This window comes from Mustela erminea, chromosome 8, assembly GCF_009829155.1.
Source record: "Mustela erminea isolate mMusErm1 chromosome 8, mMusErm1.Pri, whole genome shotgun sequence".
Lineage (NCBI taxonomy): Eukaryota > Metazoa > Chordata > Mammalia > Carnivora > Mustelidae > Mustela > Mustela erminea.
Window position 1 is genome coordinate 39,920,713 of NC_045621.1, and position 15,498 is coordinate 39,936,210.

Here is a 15,498-nt window from a genome sequence, read left to right on the forward strand (position 1 = left end):
TTTGGAGTCAGATGGAAGCTAGTAGTTTAGCTTCTCTGATCCTCAGTCCTCCCCCTGTAAAACCCAGACGATGATCACTGACCTGGCCGATTCCAAGCCTGGTACTTATCAGTGCCCAGGACGTGATTGGCTCCCTCTCTGTCTTCCACCTCGTACAACTGCAATCCTGTTTCCTCCTGAGTCTTGGGCAAAGGATCCCAGGCCAGGGTGCCCAGTTCTGGTTGCTGCCTTGGCCCCAAGTGCAGGTGCCCTCTTTCTCGCTTCTCTGTTCTTTTGAGGCTTCTGACCCCACCAGCCCAGGGAGATTCCTGCTCACCTGCCACGCCCCCTGCAGCTGCCACTTGCTGAGCCCTCCAGGCTGGATTGCTGGATCACATGACCCAACATATGTGGCCTTGCCCCTGCTCAGATTTCTGCCTGCTGACCTTGCCTGCCCACCAGACCAGATTCTGGCCACATCTCTGCCTGCGGGGCTGAATTATAGCAACAGTGGTTCCATAGACATCCTCAGGGTCCTGTGCTGGTGAGAGGTCCTGGGGGGAAACTTAGGGTTCTACAACTTAGGGAAGTGCTAAAGATAGACCTTTTCAGGGGTCAGTTTCCCCTACCCTGCATCCTTCCTGAAACCAGTCACTTTCCGTACTCCGTCTCATGGGATTGGTAGAGGTGCACAGCTGCTCTTGCCTTCTTGAAAGGCAACTTGGTAGACTGTTAACATTGAAAATTTTAGGAGCACCTGGGTGGCTCAGTCAGTGAACTGTCTGCCTTCAGCTCAGGTCATGATCCCAGCGTCCTGGAATCAGGCCACATGTTATCTTTCTCTCTCTCTCTCTCTCTCTCTCTCTGCCCGCTGCTCTGCCTACTTGTGCTCTCTCTCTCTCTCTGTCAAATAAATAAATAAATCTTTTTAAAAAAACCTTAAAATTGTATTTATCTTTGCTTTAATGAATCATTCTGTAACTTAGTAGCTTAACACAGTAATTAACATTTACCATCTCATGCAGTCTCTGAGGGTCAGGAATTCAGAGGCAGTTTACCAGGTGGTTTGAGCACAGTCTCTCTTGAGGCTGCAAAACATCAGTGGGAGGGGCAGTCATCTGAGGCTCATGAGGGGCTGGAGGATCCCCTTTCGAGAGGGCTCCATCATACGGTTACCAAGATGCCTGCTACCTGTTGGTCAGAGGACTGAGTCACTTGCTACATGAACCTCTCCACCGGGCTGTTTGAATGTCCTCACAACATGGCAGCTGGCCTTCCTCAGACAGGGATACAAGAGACCAGAGATCAGCCACATTGTCTTGGCTCAGGTCATGATCCTGGGGTCATGGGATCAAGTCCCACATTGGGCTCCCTGCTTAGCCAGATGCCTTCTCCCTCTCCCTCTCCCATGGTTTGTGTTTCCTCTCTTGCTGTCTATATGTCAAATAAATAATTAAAGCCTTTAAAAAAACAAAACACAAAAAACAAAAAACCCTCTAGCTTCAGGGGCGCCTGGAGGCCCATTTGGTTGAGCATCTGCCTTCAGCTCAGGTTATGACGCCAGGGTCCTGGGATCGAGCCCCACATCGGGTTCCCTGCTCTGCAGAGAGCCTGTTTCTCCCTCTGCCTGCAGTTCCCCTTGCTTGTGCCCTCTTTCTGTCAAATAAATAAGTAAATAAAATTAATCTTAAACCCCCAAAAACCTAGTTTCAGAAGTCACACTCTGGGGGTGCCTAGCTGGCTCAGTCGGTAGGGTATACAAGTTTTAAAAAAATATATTTTATTTATTTTTTTAGTTGACAGAGAGAGAGAGAGTACAAGCAGGGGGAGAGGGAGAAGAGGGCTCCCCTCCGAGCAGGGAGTACTATGTGTGGCTCACACCCAAGACTCTGGGATCGTGACCTGAGCGGAAGGTAGATGCTTAACCAATGGAACCACCCAGGCGCCCAAGCAGGGGTGTATTTAGGGTGATACTCATTACTGCCTTGCTTGTCATAGCAAAACTGCTGGAAACAATCAGGATGTCTATCAGCAGGGAATCGATTAAGTGTATTATGGTACAGACATGTAAATGAACACAGCTAGGGACTCATTTAAAACATGTGGAGGATGCCAGGGGGTACTGTTTCTTGGAAAAAGGTTAGGGTCAGAGCAGCAGGCATAGAGCTTTTGTTTTGTTTGTTTTACAAGAGAGATACAAAATCATGGTTCTGCCCACGCAGACTAAGGTGCATGAGGTCAGAGATCAAGTGGATTTGGGGCAACCATCATATTCTCAGCACTTGGTCGTGCTGAGAATGGAGAAGGACATCATATTTGTCTATGCATCCAATGCTTTGGGGGAAGCCATACCCGAACACGTGACCTCAGTAGAGGACAAACTGAGGGTCTTGAATAGGACTTGGGGGGATTTAAATTTTCTTCTTTATATGTGTTTGCATTCTAAAAATGTAAAAACCATAAGCATGTATTGCTTTACTGCTATTTATAACAGTTAGTGAAAAAGAGAGGAGACTGTCTGGCCACCATGAAACTAAGAAGGGCAGTTTGTACATCCGTGTGGGAACCCTCTGGGACAGCTGCAGTATGAAATCCTAAATATGCAAAAGAGTCAAGAGAAAACAGGAAAAAAAAAAACATTTTGGGACATGTTACGGGACATTTATGTGAAAGGATACATTTATTACATTCCAAGACAGTTTTTTATGATTTAATTTTCTTGGTATACATCTGAAGGTTAGAAATGAGAGTAGAATTTAAAATATGCAAGTACTTTTATAATAAAAATGTTTTCAAACATAAAAATGGATCTGTTTCCATAGTTATCTGAGCAGCATTTCCCTGATGTTTGCTCAGCTCTCTGGCTCTGTATCTTCCCCCACTCTCTTACGTGTGTTTTCTCTTTGGTTTTCAGTTATGAATGTAACAATTTTAGTTAGGGTCCCAATCTGAGTGGCCATTGCCCTCTTCACCAACAAATCCATCCTCCCTTTTCATCCACTTCCAAACTTCTGCATCCTCCCTTCCCTATCTCCTACTCTTTCCTTATATTCTATTCTCCTGCTCTGTAGACCATTCTACTCACCAAATTCAATGGCTGTTCCCCCCACCCCAGACTCCTTGACCATCTTGTAGATTGGGCCCTGCCAATCAATTTCTTCCTGCCTCTGTTCTGAGACTGGCTCCTGCTCCTAACCTGGTCCTACCTGTAACTTTTCTCTGCCACCCGCTGCGTATTTTCCTCCCAAGAGTCTTTCTTATCTCCATATGTTTCCTTTCTGCAATTTGCTGGTTGTAGGTGATAACCCACAATTTCAAAGATCTCCTCTCTATGGAGGACTCTCAGATCTGTAGCTCAGACCCCTGAAACTTCAGTTGGGGCTGTTGTGGCGGGGGGAGCTACATGGACCACTCCTTGTAGTCTAGGCTTCTTCACAGAACGGCGACCTCAGACCATTTGGATCTATTATCTGGGAGCTCTGCTTCAAAAGAGACTGTTTTAGCAAGTAAGGTAGAAGCTCTGTCACCTTTGTGATATAGCATTGGAAGTCACCTCCTTTCACTTTTGCCATATTCTATCAGTTATATATAATAGCCCCAGGGGAAGGGAATTAGATTCTACCTCTAGAGAGGGTAGTGGCAAGGTTGGAGAGGGGTATATTGGATGGACAATATTGGTGTTGCCATTTTTAGAAAAATACAATCTATGGCAGTGGATCCACCAGTATTTGTTACATACTAAACTACTAAACTTGCTTCTGGTTAAACTCCGTACTCCTTCCCCCCTCCCCCCGTCCCCCAGTGATCTATTATTATTAACCTTCTCTGTTTCGATCAATGATACAACACGGGTGAAACTTTGTTATTTTCCTAACTAGAGTGGGTATCAGTCTACTGTTGTAACTTTAAAACCACTATTTCATGAAACATTGGAAAAACAGAATGAATACCAGGAGGGGAAGGCACCCTTCCTCAGAGTAGATAATCAAGAATTGATTTGATTCTGTAGGTATTTACTGAGTGTCTACTGTATGCTAGGACAATGTCAGCTGCCGAGGATGTAAAGTCAATTACTCCTTCCCCCTCCTCCTCCCTCTCTTCTCTTCTTTTAGTTTTGGTTCCTGCTCTCTAGAAGCTTTTACTCTGGGGCTAAAAACGTGGCTAAGACGCTCTGAAAAACAGTTGCACAGTTTCTGATAAAGTTAAAAACACCACATAACCACTAATCCCATCCTGAGGTATTTATCCAAGTGAATTAAAAGCCTATGTTTGCACAAATACCTGCTTCTGAATATTTATAATGGCTTTATTAATAATCTTCCCAAACTGGAAACAACCCAAATGTCCCTCAGTCCGGGAATGGATAAGCAAATACATGGAATAAAATGCTACTCATGAAGAGAAGGAGAAGGAGAAGGAGGAGGAGGAGGAGGAGACGGACAGAAAACATAACAGTGGTTTAGGGGCCAAGAGTGGGGGTTAGTGCTGACTACAAAGGGTTATTGAGGGAACTCTAGTGGATGGTGGGACTATTTTGCACTTTAATTTTAGTGGTATTACACACACCTGTACGCATTTGTCAAAAGTTGCAGAATACCACTACAAATGCTAATTTTACTATATATAAATTATACCTTAATTATACATATATTTAAATTATATGACACATATAAATTATATATATAATAAAATAAAAATATATATAAAATTACAGACACTGGTGGCACAGCATCAGAGAGGTGGAGGGGGCATGACAAGCTGGTTGGGGGCATGGGCTCAGTAATCAGCCTGGGCTAGAAAGTCCTGGTTGGAATTTAGAGGAAGTAAGGACTTCTTCCAGGTGCCTGGTTGGCTTTCTTAGTGCACCAAAGTGCCATCCTCAGGATTACAAGAGAGAATGAAAGTCTTTTTAAAGATTTTTGTTTATCTATTTGACAGAGACACAGTGAGAGAAGGAACACAAGCAGGGGAAGTGGGAGAGGGAGAAGCAGGCTTCCAGATGAGCAGAGAGCCTGATGCAGGGCTCAGTCCCAGGACCCTGAGATTATGACCTGAGCTGAAGGCAGGCGCTTAACTATTGAGCCACCCAGGCGCCCCAGTATTGCTTTTTTTTTTTCTTTTTCTTAAAAATAGCGGCTCAAGGGGCAAGGTCGGTGGTCTAAGGGAGGGGATTAAAAAAAGCTTCACAGAGGCAATAACATATGATTTAGACTTTTATTTATTTATTTATTTATTATAAAAATTTTATTTATTTACTTGACAGACAGAGATCACAAGTAGGCAGAGAGGCAGAGAGAGAGGAGGAAGCGGGCTCCCTGCTGAGCAGAGAGCCCAATGTGGGGCTCGATGTGGGGCTCGATCCCAGGACCCTGGGATCATGACCTGAGCTGAAAGCAGAGGCTTAACCCACTGAGCCACCCAGGTGCCCCTGATTTAGGGTTTATGCAGATTGGCAGCAAGCGGGGTAAGTGTTGGGAAAATCGTTGTAACAAGAGGGAATAACACTAGCAAAGGTTAAAACAGAATGGCTTATTTGAGGACCTTTATTTTTTTATTTTTTATTTTTTTGCTTTTTTTATACCACTTTATTCCAACCTGAGCACCTCAATATAAAACTAAACACTGGTGAACTGTTTTCCTTACTAATTCTGAATTACTGTAAATGTACAAGTTCTGCTAGCAGTTCAACACTTAAATAGATTAAATCATTTCTGACACATGGTAGATTTCATATAATGAAAATACCTAAAACAATTAGTGCAATATACTGAACTGATCAAAATAAAATGAACTTTGGAAAACAAGCCTGCAAGATTGTTACTAACATACTGCAATACTTATGTTACAAATCACTGGTACATTGTTTATTATGGTTCTAGTCATGTAGGAACAACTGGAGCCCCTTCCTTTCAAAGGGAGAGAAAAGGAAAAATTAGCTGTTTTAGTAACTGTACATTTTGTATACTTTTAAGTAACTCTTAAATATTACAGGAAAGTAATAAACATATATGGAGACTACAGTGCAGTACCCTATTTACAGTGCAGCTGAAGATCAAATTTAAAATAATCAAGTTTGAATGTACATAATTGTTAGTGCATTGACTATATTAAAGGACCTTTATTTTTAAAAATATTTTATTTATTTATTTGTTTGTTTAATTTATTAGAGAGAGAGAGAGAGAGAGCCTGTGAGCGTGGGGGTGAGGGGAATGAGCAGAGGGACAAACAGATTCAATGCTGAGTGCAGAGCCTGATGGGGGCTCAATCCCATGACCTGAGCTGAAATCAAGAGTCGGATGCCTAGGGCACCTGGGTGGCTCAGTCAGTTAAGCATCTGCCTTCGGCTCAGGTCATGAACTCAGGGTCCTGGGATTGAGCCCCATGTTGGGCTCCCTGCTTAGCAGGGAGTCTGCTTCTCCCTCTCCCTTTGCCCCTCCCCCTGCTCATGTGCTCTCTCTCTTTAAATAAATAAATAAAATCTTAAAAGAAAAAAAAAGAGCAGGACGCCTAACTGACTGAGCCACCCAGGCATCCTTGAGGCCCTTTAAATATGGGCATATCTAAAGCAGTAAGTTCAGGAGAAAAAGGAAGGGAAAGTGGATGATATGGGTCTAGAGTTCAGCAGAATGAGATTGTGAAGGGTCCTTTTGAGATTCTGCATTTCTAACAAGCTTTGAAGTGATGCTAATGCTACTGGCTCATTGACCACATTTTAAGCATTGAGGACATAAAGATCAAGGGAATAAAGTACTGCAGAAAATAGGGAGTGGCCAGTCACATTGAAGATGGGAAAGTACTATATCATGGTCAGAACTGAAAAACTCCAGAGATCAACTTGTAGGTTGAGGTATCTGAGAGCAAGCAAGAGAATAGAAGCCACAGTGGTGTGTTGATGATTGCTTGCCAGATATTGAAATTGGGTGAGTATAAACAACTCTTTTTCGTAGTTTGGGTTTGAAAGGGAACAGAGAGATAGGGAGGTCGTTGGTGGGGGAATTGTAGTTTTTACTATTAGCTTTCAAAATGGAAGACATTTGAATATTTTATTTTTTACTTTTTTTTTAAGTTTTTTTTTTTTTTTTAATTTGAAGAGAGATCACAAGTAGGCAGAGAGGCAGGCGGAGAGAGAGGGGGAACCAGGTTCCCCACTGAGCAGAGAGCCAGATGTGTGGCTTTATCCCAGGATCCTGAGATCATGACCTGAGCAAAAGGGAGAGGCTTAACCCACTGAGTCACCCAGGTGCTCTTATTTTCAACTTTTTAGAGTAAGCTCTATGTCCAAAATGGAGGTTGCATTTACAACCCCGAGATCAAAAGTGGCATGCTCTACCAATTGAGCCAGCCAGGCACCCCAACTTTTGAGTATTTAAAAAAACTGAGCCTACGGTCGCCTGGGTGGCTCAGTGGGTTAAAGCCTCTGCCTTCCGCCGGGGTCATGATCCTGGGATGGAGCCCCATACCGGGCTCTCTGCTCAGTGGGGAACCTGGTTCCCCCCCTCTCTCTGCCTACCTCTCTGCCTACCCGTGATCTCTGTCTGCCAAAAAAATAAATAAAATCTTTAAAAAAATACAAAAACAAAACTGAGCCTGGGTGGCTAAGTCAGTTAAGCGAGGGGACTCTTGATCTTAGCTCAAGTCTCAATCTGAGGGTCATGAGTTCGATCACCTTCTTGGGCTCCAGTGTGGAGCCTACTATAAAATAAAAAAAAAAAGCTGTTGAGAAGGATCTTGTGAAAAGGGGAGAGGGTTGGATACACAAGAAGAATAGGACAAACTGAGAAAGGTTGTGTTGTCAGATATAGAAGTAAAAATATACGATGCCCAGTTAAATCCGAATTTCAGAAAAACAACGAGTAACTTTTCAACCCATGTCCCATGTCCCCAGTATTTCTAGTGTCTTGTATCTTATCTGGCAGCCCTCAGAAGGGAGATTTTTAGGCAAAAGGGTTATAGCCCTTAATACAGTACCAGAAGGGGGTTGGAGCTGTATGGTCCTTCTCAGCTGTCCTATTTCAAGACTCTAGAATGAGATCCCAGTTCTACCAGAACCGTTAACAAGTAGAGACACTTTCAATTTCAGCTTTCGTCGTTTCCCCCTTTTCCCTAGGATGGTAAAAGGGCAGGAAAATGCTGGGTGAAAAAGTTCTAGTGTTGAAGATCAGCTCGTAATTGATGAAGAGCTTTTTGAACAGCGAAAGGGATCTGGATTGGGTGCATAGGACGGTGAGTCACAGAGCGTCTGGCCGGAGTCCAACTCTGGACACCAACTCTACTCAACTCAAGGGCAGGCAGGGAGCCCCATCCCAGGCACCCATAGGCGCCTGCGCCCTGCTGCGGCCCCGCCCTTTCCCAGCCTGGCATCCGGGGCTCGGGTAGGGGCGTGTCCGGGGAATAGGGGCGGAAGGCAGCGGAAAGGAAGGATGTCGTGGGAGGCTGGAAGAGCGGGTAGGGAGGCGAGGCGGGGCGGGGGCGGAGCAAGGGGCGTGACGGAGCGGGCGCGCTGTCACGTGATGTGCGTGGCGACGTGTCGGCCATCTTGTGTTGTTGAGGCTGAGGACTGACTTGGGTTCTGAGAGACTCCCTGTCCCGGACCGCAGGTAATCAGCCACTCCGTCTTACTCCCTTGCCCGGCTCCGCTCCGCGCCCCAACTCCGCGGTCTCCCGCCACCCCACACGGAGCCTCCAGGGCCTCCCACCCGCGCTCGCGTCCTCGCCGCTCCGGCCTGACCCGGCCCAGCCGCATGGACACCCACAGGCCGCCCCGGCAGTGGCCGCGGTCGGCTCGGGCATCAGGCGAGGGGACAGGTCAGGTGCGGGGCCGGAGGGAGCCTCCTCCCTGGCGGGGGACATGCCGGGCCCGGGCGCGTCTCGGCCGCCTAGCCGGGGAGCCCCCTCCTCCAGGGCCCGTTGGCATCGCAGGGGGAGTCGAGGAGGGGAAGAGGGTGGTGGGGTGGGCAGTGTCAGGCCGATTTGCTCAGGGCCAGAGGGTTTGCCTTCTGCTACCTGCTTCTCGGGCCGGCCACCCGCGCAGCCGGGGGTGTCCGGGGTAACAGCTGCTTCGGCCGGACAGCTGCTTCGGCCGGCCCTGCTCCCCACACCTGGCCTCCGGGAGGTGCGCCTTTGCCTTCCTGACCGAGCGTCTGCACTGGGGAGACTCCTTCCGTGGCGAAAGGACTGGGTCTGGACCAGGCCTGAGACAAGGTGGAGTCATGATCTGAACCTGGGACCGAGGTCGGGAAAGTCGAGCCCGAGGCAGCTTTGGAACCCGAACATTCACGTCAGGTTGAAATGGACATTAGTCTTTACGTATCAGCAGTTTCCCACGAAGCACTTTGAATACTTCAGTTCTGTGACTGAAACATAAATCAGATTTATGTTTTCGACCACAGAAGGGTGTATGAAAGAAGCAGCTTGTATGATCGTGTTTGGGAAGCAATAACGTTGATCTGCATTTATGTAGCTCTGTGTTTTTGTTTTTGTTTTTTTTCCCTTAAAGTCAGAGCACTTAAGCACACCTAGTTTCTCTGTAAGGAAGGTAAGTATTCCAATTAAACTTAGAAGAAATTGAGGATGGGGTGAAAACCTGTGAACAGGTTTCTTACCCAGTGTTCCCTATCTTGAATTTTAGGCGGTTTGGATTCCCAGTATTATGTTCGGGGAAGACATTCTCTCCTGTAGTGTTTCCTTTTTAGAATCTAATGACTTCTTAGATTTAAAACAATTTTCTCTTGTCTTTCGTTTTGGTACATTAACTTTCATCCATCTAATATTTGCAGTTCTAGCCTTACAGAGTTTGCCCATTTTGGTTAGAGCATAAATGTGTTCTGTCATTCATTGATGATTTTATGTGTTTTACCAATTAGTGTGCCAGATTTTGGAGTGCTCAAACTGGATGGAATATGTACTTTTCTGTTGCATCAGATGTTGACATCAGTAGAGGACACCAGGAAAAAAATTTAGAAGTTGCGGGTATCTGGAAAAATGTCACACAGTTCTTCTTTACATTTAACACCAAGAAGTACACTGGTAATGGTGGTGATTTATAGGAAAAGAAATGGTTTTACACCTTATCTATACTTGACAGAGTGTTTTAGAGTTCAAGGCTGAGGATGCAGAAGGGACTATGTACTTCCATGCATTCATTCATTCATTCATTTATGTGACAACTGTTGAAACTATTACACGGTTGGGTGCTGGGAACAAAACAGACCAAAAACTCCTTTCTCAGTGGAACTGATTTCTACACAAGTAAAACCTTAGGTGAAATATATAGTGTGGTAAATGATGTGGGGAAAAAAATGAGACAGGGGAATAAGATTATAGGAATTTGGGGGTTAATTTGGGGGTGGTGGTGTTAATTTTAAGTAGAGAGCTCTGGGAAGGCTGTATAGAGAAGCTTATGTTTGAGGAAGGACCTGATACTGGTTGAGGAGCTATTCCTGTAGCCATATGGAGAAGGAATGCTCCAGGCTAGGAAAGCTAGGGCAAAGATACTGAGGCAAAAACTGAGGTGGGAGCAGGTCAGGTGCTGGGAAAAATATGGAGGCTAGCTTGGCCAGAGAGGCACAAGGTTGAGGGAGGCTAGTAGAATATGTGTACCCTACTCATGGGAACTAAGATGAGAGGGGTTATTCAGTTATTTAGTCAGGGACTTAGAAATTTTTTCTGCACCTCTTGTGACTGTTAGAAAGGGAGATCAGATTCTGGAGATTTAGGCCAGTATGCCCAGATCCTCTTCTTTCTGTATGACACACACTCCACCCCAGTTTGGAAAAATTCGGGCTGTTCATATAACATATCTCAGAAAATTGTCATGAAATATTGTTGTTAAACTTTTTAAATGAGATGGATGATAAACTGCCTAAAAGAATTGTTTTCAAAGAAGGGACTCTTTGGAATACTTCTGAATATTTGAAAATGTAAGGAAATTAATTTGCTTTGAAGTTTAGACACACCATTAAGAAATATAACCTGAAGAATGATTGAATCATCAAATTAATTTACATTGTTCTTAATCTGATTAATAAGAATTGAGAATTTCTCTTAATTCTGTTCTGCCCAGCCGAGTTTAAATTTCTCAGGGTCTCTTTCCCTAATTTGTTTGTATGTCTTTTGTAACATTTTACATCTGTAGAACTTTTTGTGCTGAGTTATTTCTCCACTTTCACTTTTCAGATTCGTTCTCCAATTCTTTGATACCTAATAGGCTTTTTTCTGTGGAAAGAAATTTTTTTCCGATTCTCCTCCAGCTTATCTCCATATGCTTATTACTGAGCTTTCAAAAATGTTTTCTTTCATTTTAATTCACCTGAGGAATTTAATATCTTGGTTTTGAAATGCTTTTGCTGGTGAGTCAAGTTGCATATATGAAAAATAATTTGTCATAGCTTGCTTGAAACTCATGAGAAGAGAGGAATTACAGCTTCAGGGTGTGAGTGGAGCTCCTTGTCTAAAAGGAGACATAGCAGTGATAGGGATGAAGTGGTATCTTAACGAATTGCCTTTTTCCTTCTTGTTCCTTCATTGAATTTTTGAAATGACATTTCCGTATTCTTTGATGTCGTATCAGCTCATTCGTTCTCATGACTCTGCATTTTCATACTTCATGTGTCTTTTTGTGTGTGTGTGTGTATGTGTTGACTTTCACACTGGAAGATGACACTGCTGATAGTGATTGTTGTCTGGAAGGGCCTTTGGATGAAAAGATTATTCCTGTCCCTTTTACCTTTGTCATTCTAAAAAAGATCTTTGATTTGTGCAATTTTCAAAGACTGACTTGATTTGTAGTTCTCCATTATCTCTTGCTAATTAAATTTTCAGTACTTTATGTTTTATTCTATTTCTTATAGATTATAGTGGGACCAGTCTCATTAGGTTGAATCTACAGCCTATGTTGGTGTTAATCCGGGTATCTTAGAGGCAAGTTAAGTGTCCATTTTCCTTTAGCAGTTTGAATTGCCTTAACGTTATTTGGTCATCGTTGTAAAACTCTGAACCCAAACCTTTTTTTCCCCTTTTAACCCTCCTAGGATTTTATGGTGATAAAGTTCTAGGATTTTCACTTATTTTTAATGTCTTGAAAAGCTACATTTTTTAAAATATAAGTAGATTTTCACTCCATAGGCAAGCTTACTTACAGAGTCCTGATATTTCTTGACCTGATTAGCATTTTTTCATTTTTTATGAAGGCGACTGAGAAATATAGTAGATTAATTAATTATACAGGAATGCAGAATGATACCTTTGTTGAATTGCCCGTGTATATGTGTATATACACACACACATATATGAATAGATATACACACACATATATGTGTGTATATATATATGTATATATTTTTTTAAAAAGATTTTATTTATTTATTTGACAGAGAGACAAACACAGAGAGAGGGAACACAAGTAGGAGGAGTGGGAGAGGGAGAAGTAGGCTCCCCACCTAGCAGGGAGCCTGATGTGGTCCTGATCCCAGGACCCTGAGATCATGACCCGAGCTCAAGGCAGATGCTTAACCGACTAAGCCACCCAGGTGCCCCGAGTGTGTATATATTTTTAAGTAAGCTCTGTGCCCAACTTGGGGCTTGAACTCATGACCCCAAGATCAAGAGTCACAGTGTGTTCTACCAACTGAGCCAGCCAGGCACCCTGAATTGCTCATAATTTTTTGTGTGAGGTTGAGGGAGGAGATGGAGGAGGTTTGAAAAACCTCCCTTAAGTGGCCACAATTAAGTTTATAAAAATATTTTCAATCTGTTATGTACCTATCTGCTTCAAGTAATTAAAGTACACAATATTATATTTTCTTGTTAACCACAGAGTTTCATTAACTACAAAGAACTTGAACTTAATTTATATGTGTAATGGGGGATACTCTTGAGCTTGTTCTCTTGAGTTAGGCCTAGAGAACTTTATTACCTAGTTCTTCCCCTCTTTTCCTTTGCCTGCCCTTATAAGAATAGACTTAAGTGCATGAGGTTGATTGACCTTTTGGACATTATAATAACATGGCTGCTTTTTTTGAAAAATTAAATCAAAAGGCAGACTTGGCTTACAATGCTTTTTTGCTGTTAATAAAATTATCAACTTTAATTTGTAATTATTGTTTTTTGACTCATAGCAACATTCAAAGCATTATTTGATTTTATCTGAGAAACCACTTGAAGCTACTGTTTCAGTCCACTCCTTGTCACTTGAAATATCAATGTCCTGTGGATTTTTAAGATGCTGTCTCAGTAGAGCCTTAAAAGAAGTTGTGATTTTTGCATCGGAAAGCACACCTGGAGCTTTCCTCCTTGGGCATTTTGGCAGTGGTTATATTTCTTGGGGTCCCTGATTATTTGCATAGGATACAACCTGTATTTCTGTGTTGCTGGCTGTCATTTTTTCTATCAGGTATGCTTAAAAATTAATACCAAAGCCCTGTAATGTGGTTTTGAATGAAAACCCTAAGTAATCACTTTCCTAAACCCTGTATTTCCTAAACCCTCATTTGTTAGCTTCATCTGAATCACTTAGAACTTTTGTTAAAAACGTGTTTTTTAGTCCCATTCCAGAGCTACTGAGAGAAAACCTTTAAAAATGTTAGGAAGGTGGCAGTTTATAAGCACATAACGTTGATTCTAATATTATAACCAGGTTTGGAACTTGTCCTGTAAAACTATTCATGATAAGAAATTATGTTCTTAAAGTTTTCTAAGAGATTGATTCTTGGGTCAATTATTTTAATACTTTTCTTATTTACAGTGTTAAAAGGACCTGAACAAAATCTGCTCACACCTCCTGCTGTGAACCAGCAGAACTTTTGAACAGGTGAGTGTTGAAGGGAAACACAGAGCTGAGGGCTTATATAAACATAATTTTTGCATTTAACATTTCAGGGGTTTTTGCCCTATGTATTTTCCTGAGGTTATAGATAGTGATAAAAACAACTTCTCAGGTACTGCTCAGATTTTTTATGAACCGTAAGAATAACCATGCCCTTTCTGCACTGATCCTGGTATGGAATTTTTGTCTTAAACTGTTGTAATGATTTTCTGATGGTGTGAAACAGGAAAAAGAATGCTTTGGGGTCAGGAAAAAGGAGGTATCTTAAAGAACCCTAGGACTGTTGGCTTTCATGAAGGACACAAACCAGAAACTGGAAAACATTCAGGAGCCAAGACAGTCTGGATAGTACTTAACTCTCTGCTGGCTAGTCATTGTCCTCTCTTGTCTCTTTTTAGCCTGCTTTAATTGTCTTTTCACAAACTGGCCTTTTTCTGCTTTAACACATGGGAATAAAATCACCACTTTATTCCTGGAGCCACATATGAACTCAAGCTTTAGTGCCACTAGCCAGCTGGTTACTAGCTCATTGCCCATGTTTCAGATTCCTGGGAGAGAAAACTTGATTGGTTGAAGTTTGTTCAGTTCTCTATTATTGGTCCAGTTAGTATGGCCTTAGGGTTGGAGTCTAGAGATACAAATGTAGTTGAAAAATCTCACTTCTATGAGTGGATGCAGGTCTCAGAGAAGTTGTAGTGCTGGCTCTTCTAGGTAGAAACCCACAGAACGTTCTGGATGTTTTTCCTTTCCTAGAAAAATTTCCTGTAGTTAGGTTGGCAGTTTCAGTTAATATGTCCTGAAGAGTTCAAGTATATGCTTATCTTTTGGTCAGTGAGGCCCAGTAGGTCTCACTGAGCATTCTTGTTTGAACTTTCTAGTGCAATATTTTAACAAATGTTCTTGATTTAGGGGTTCAGAGGAGTGTTTGTGATAAAAGTTTAGCAAATGAACATAAGAAAGTGAGAGACTTGGTTTTTGGAAAAATTCATTGATTATTTTTTATTGATCACTTTTATAAATTTTAATTTCTGGGTACTTTTTATAGTATTAAGCACCCTGGAGTATTAGGAAGCCATGGAGAGTTTGAAGACTGGGTCTGTCTTTCTTTCTTTCTTTTCTTTTTTCCTTCCTTCCTTCCTTCCTTCCTTCCTTCCTTCCTTCCTTCCCTCCTTCCTTCCTTCCTTGATTCCATTTGTTTATTTGAGAGAGCGAGAGAGAGCACAAGCAGGGGGAACAGCAGAGGGAGAGGGAGAAGCAGGCTCCCCGATGATCAGAGAGCCCGATGCGGGGCTTGATCCCAGGACCCTAGGATCATGACCTGAGTGGAAAGCAGATCCCCAACTGTCTAAGCCATCCAGGCGCCCAAGGGTGGGCCTTCCTACATGTGAACATGTATTCACATTATTTGAATTATAGCAGGGATTTTTCACTGTTGAGAAAGAATCAGTGAGATATAGTATAAACTTTTGTATTGACGTGTTTTTGTATTCTAGAATTACTAGGTAATACTGAAGTTTTTTTTAATGGAGCATTTTGAAGCCCTGTTTATTTTTGTTTATAGCTTGTATGTACTTGGTGATATCTCATTTTTTTTTATGACTTAAATCTTGTTAGTGTGTCGGTATATTGAGATTTTTGATGCAAAGCCTAGGGATTACTAATAAAAGTTATGTAGTATAGAGTATGTATCCAATGAC

General features: G+C 42.7%; 1 protein-coding gene across 1 annotated transcript in view; it reads left to right on the plus strand.

The window, feature by feature from the left end:
• Nucleotides 1–8,467: 8,467 nt before the first annotated feature.
• GIGYF2 (GRB10 interacting GYF protein 2) overlaps nt 8,468–15,498 on the plus strand; it is a 149,605-nt gene continuing 142,574 nt past the window's right edge. The window contains 2 exon segments of the mRNA XM_032355189.1: nt 8,468–8,576; nt 13,721–13,786. The gene's annotated coding sequence lies outside the window, so the exon portion shown is untranslated.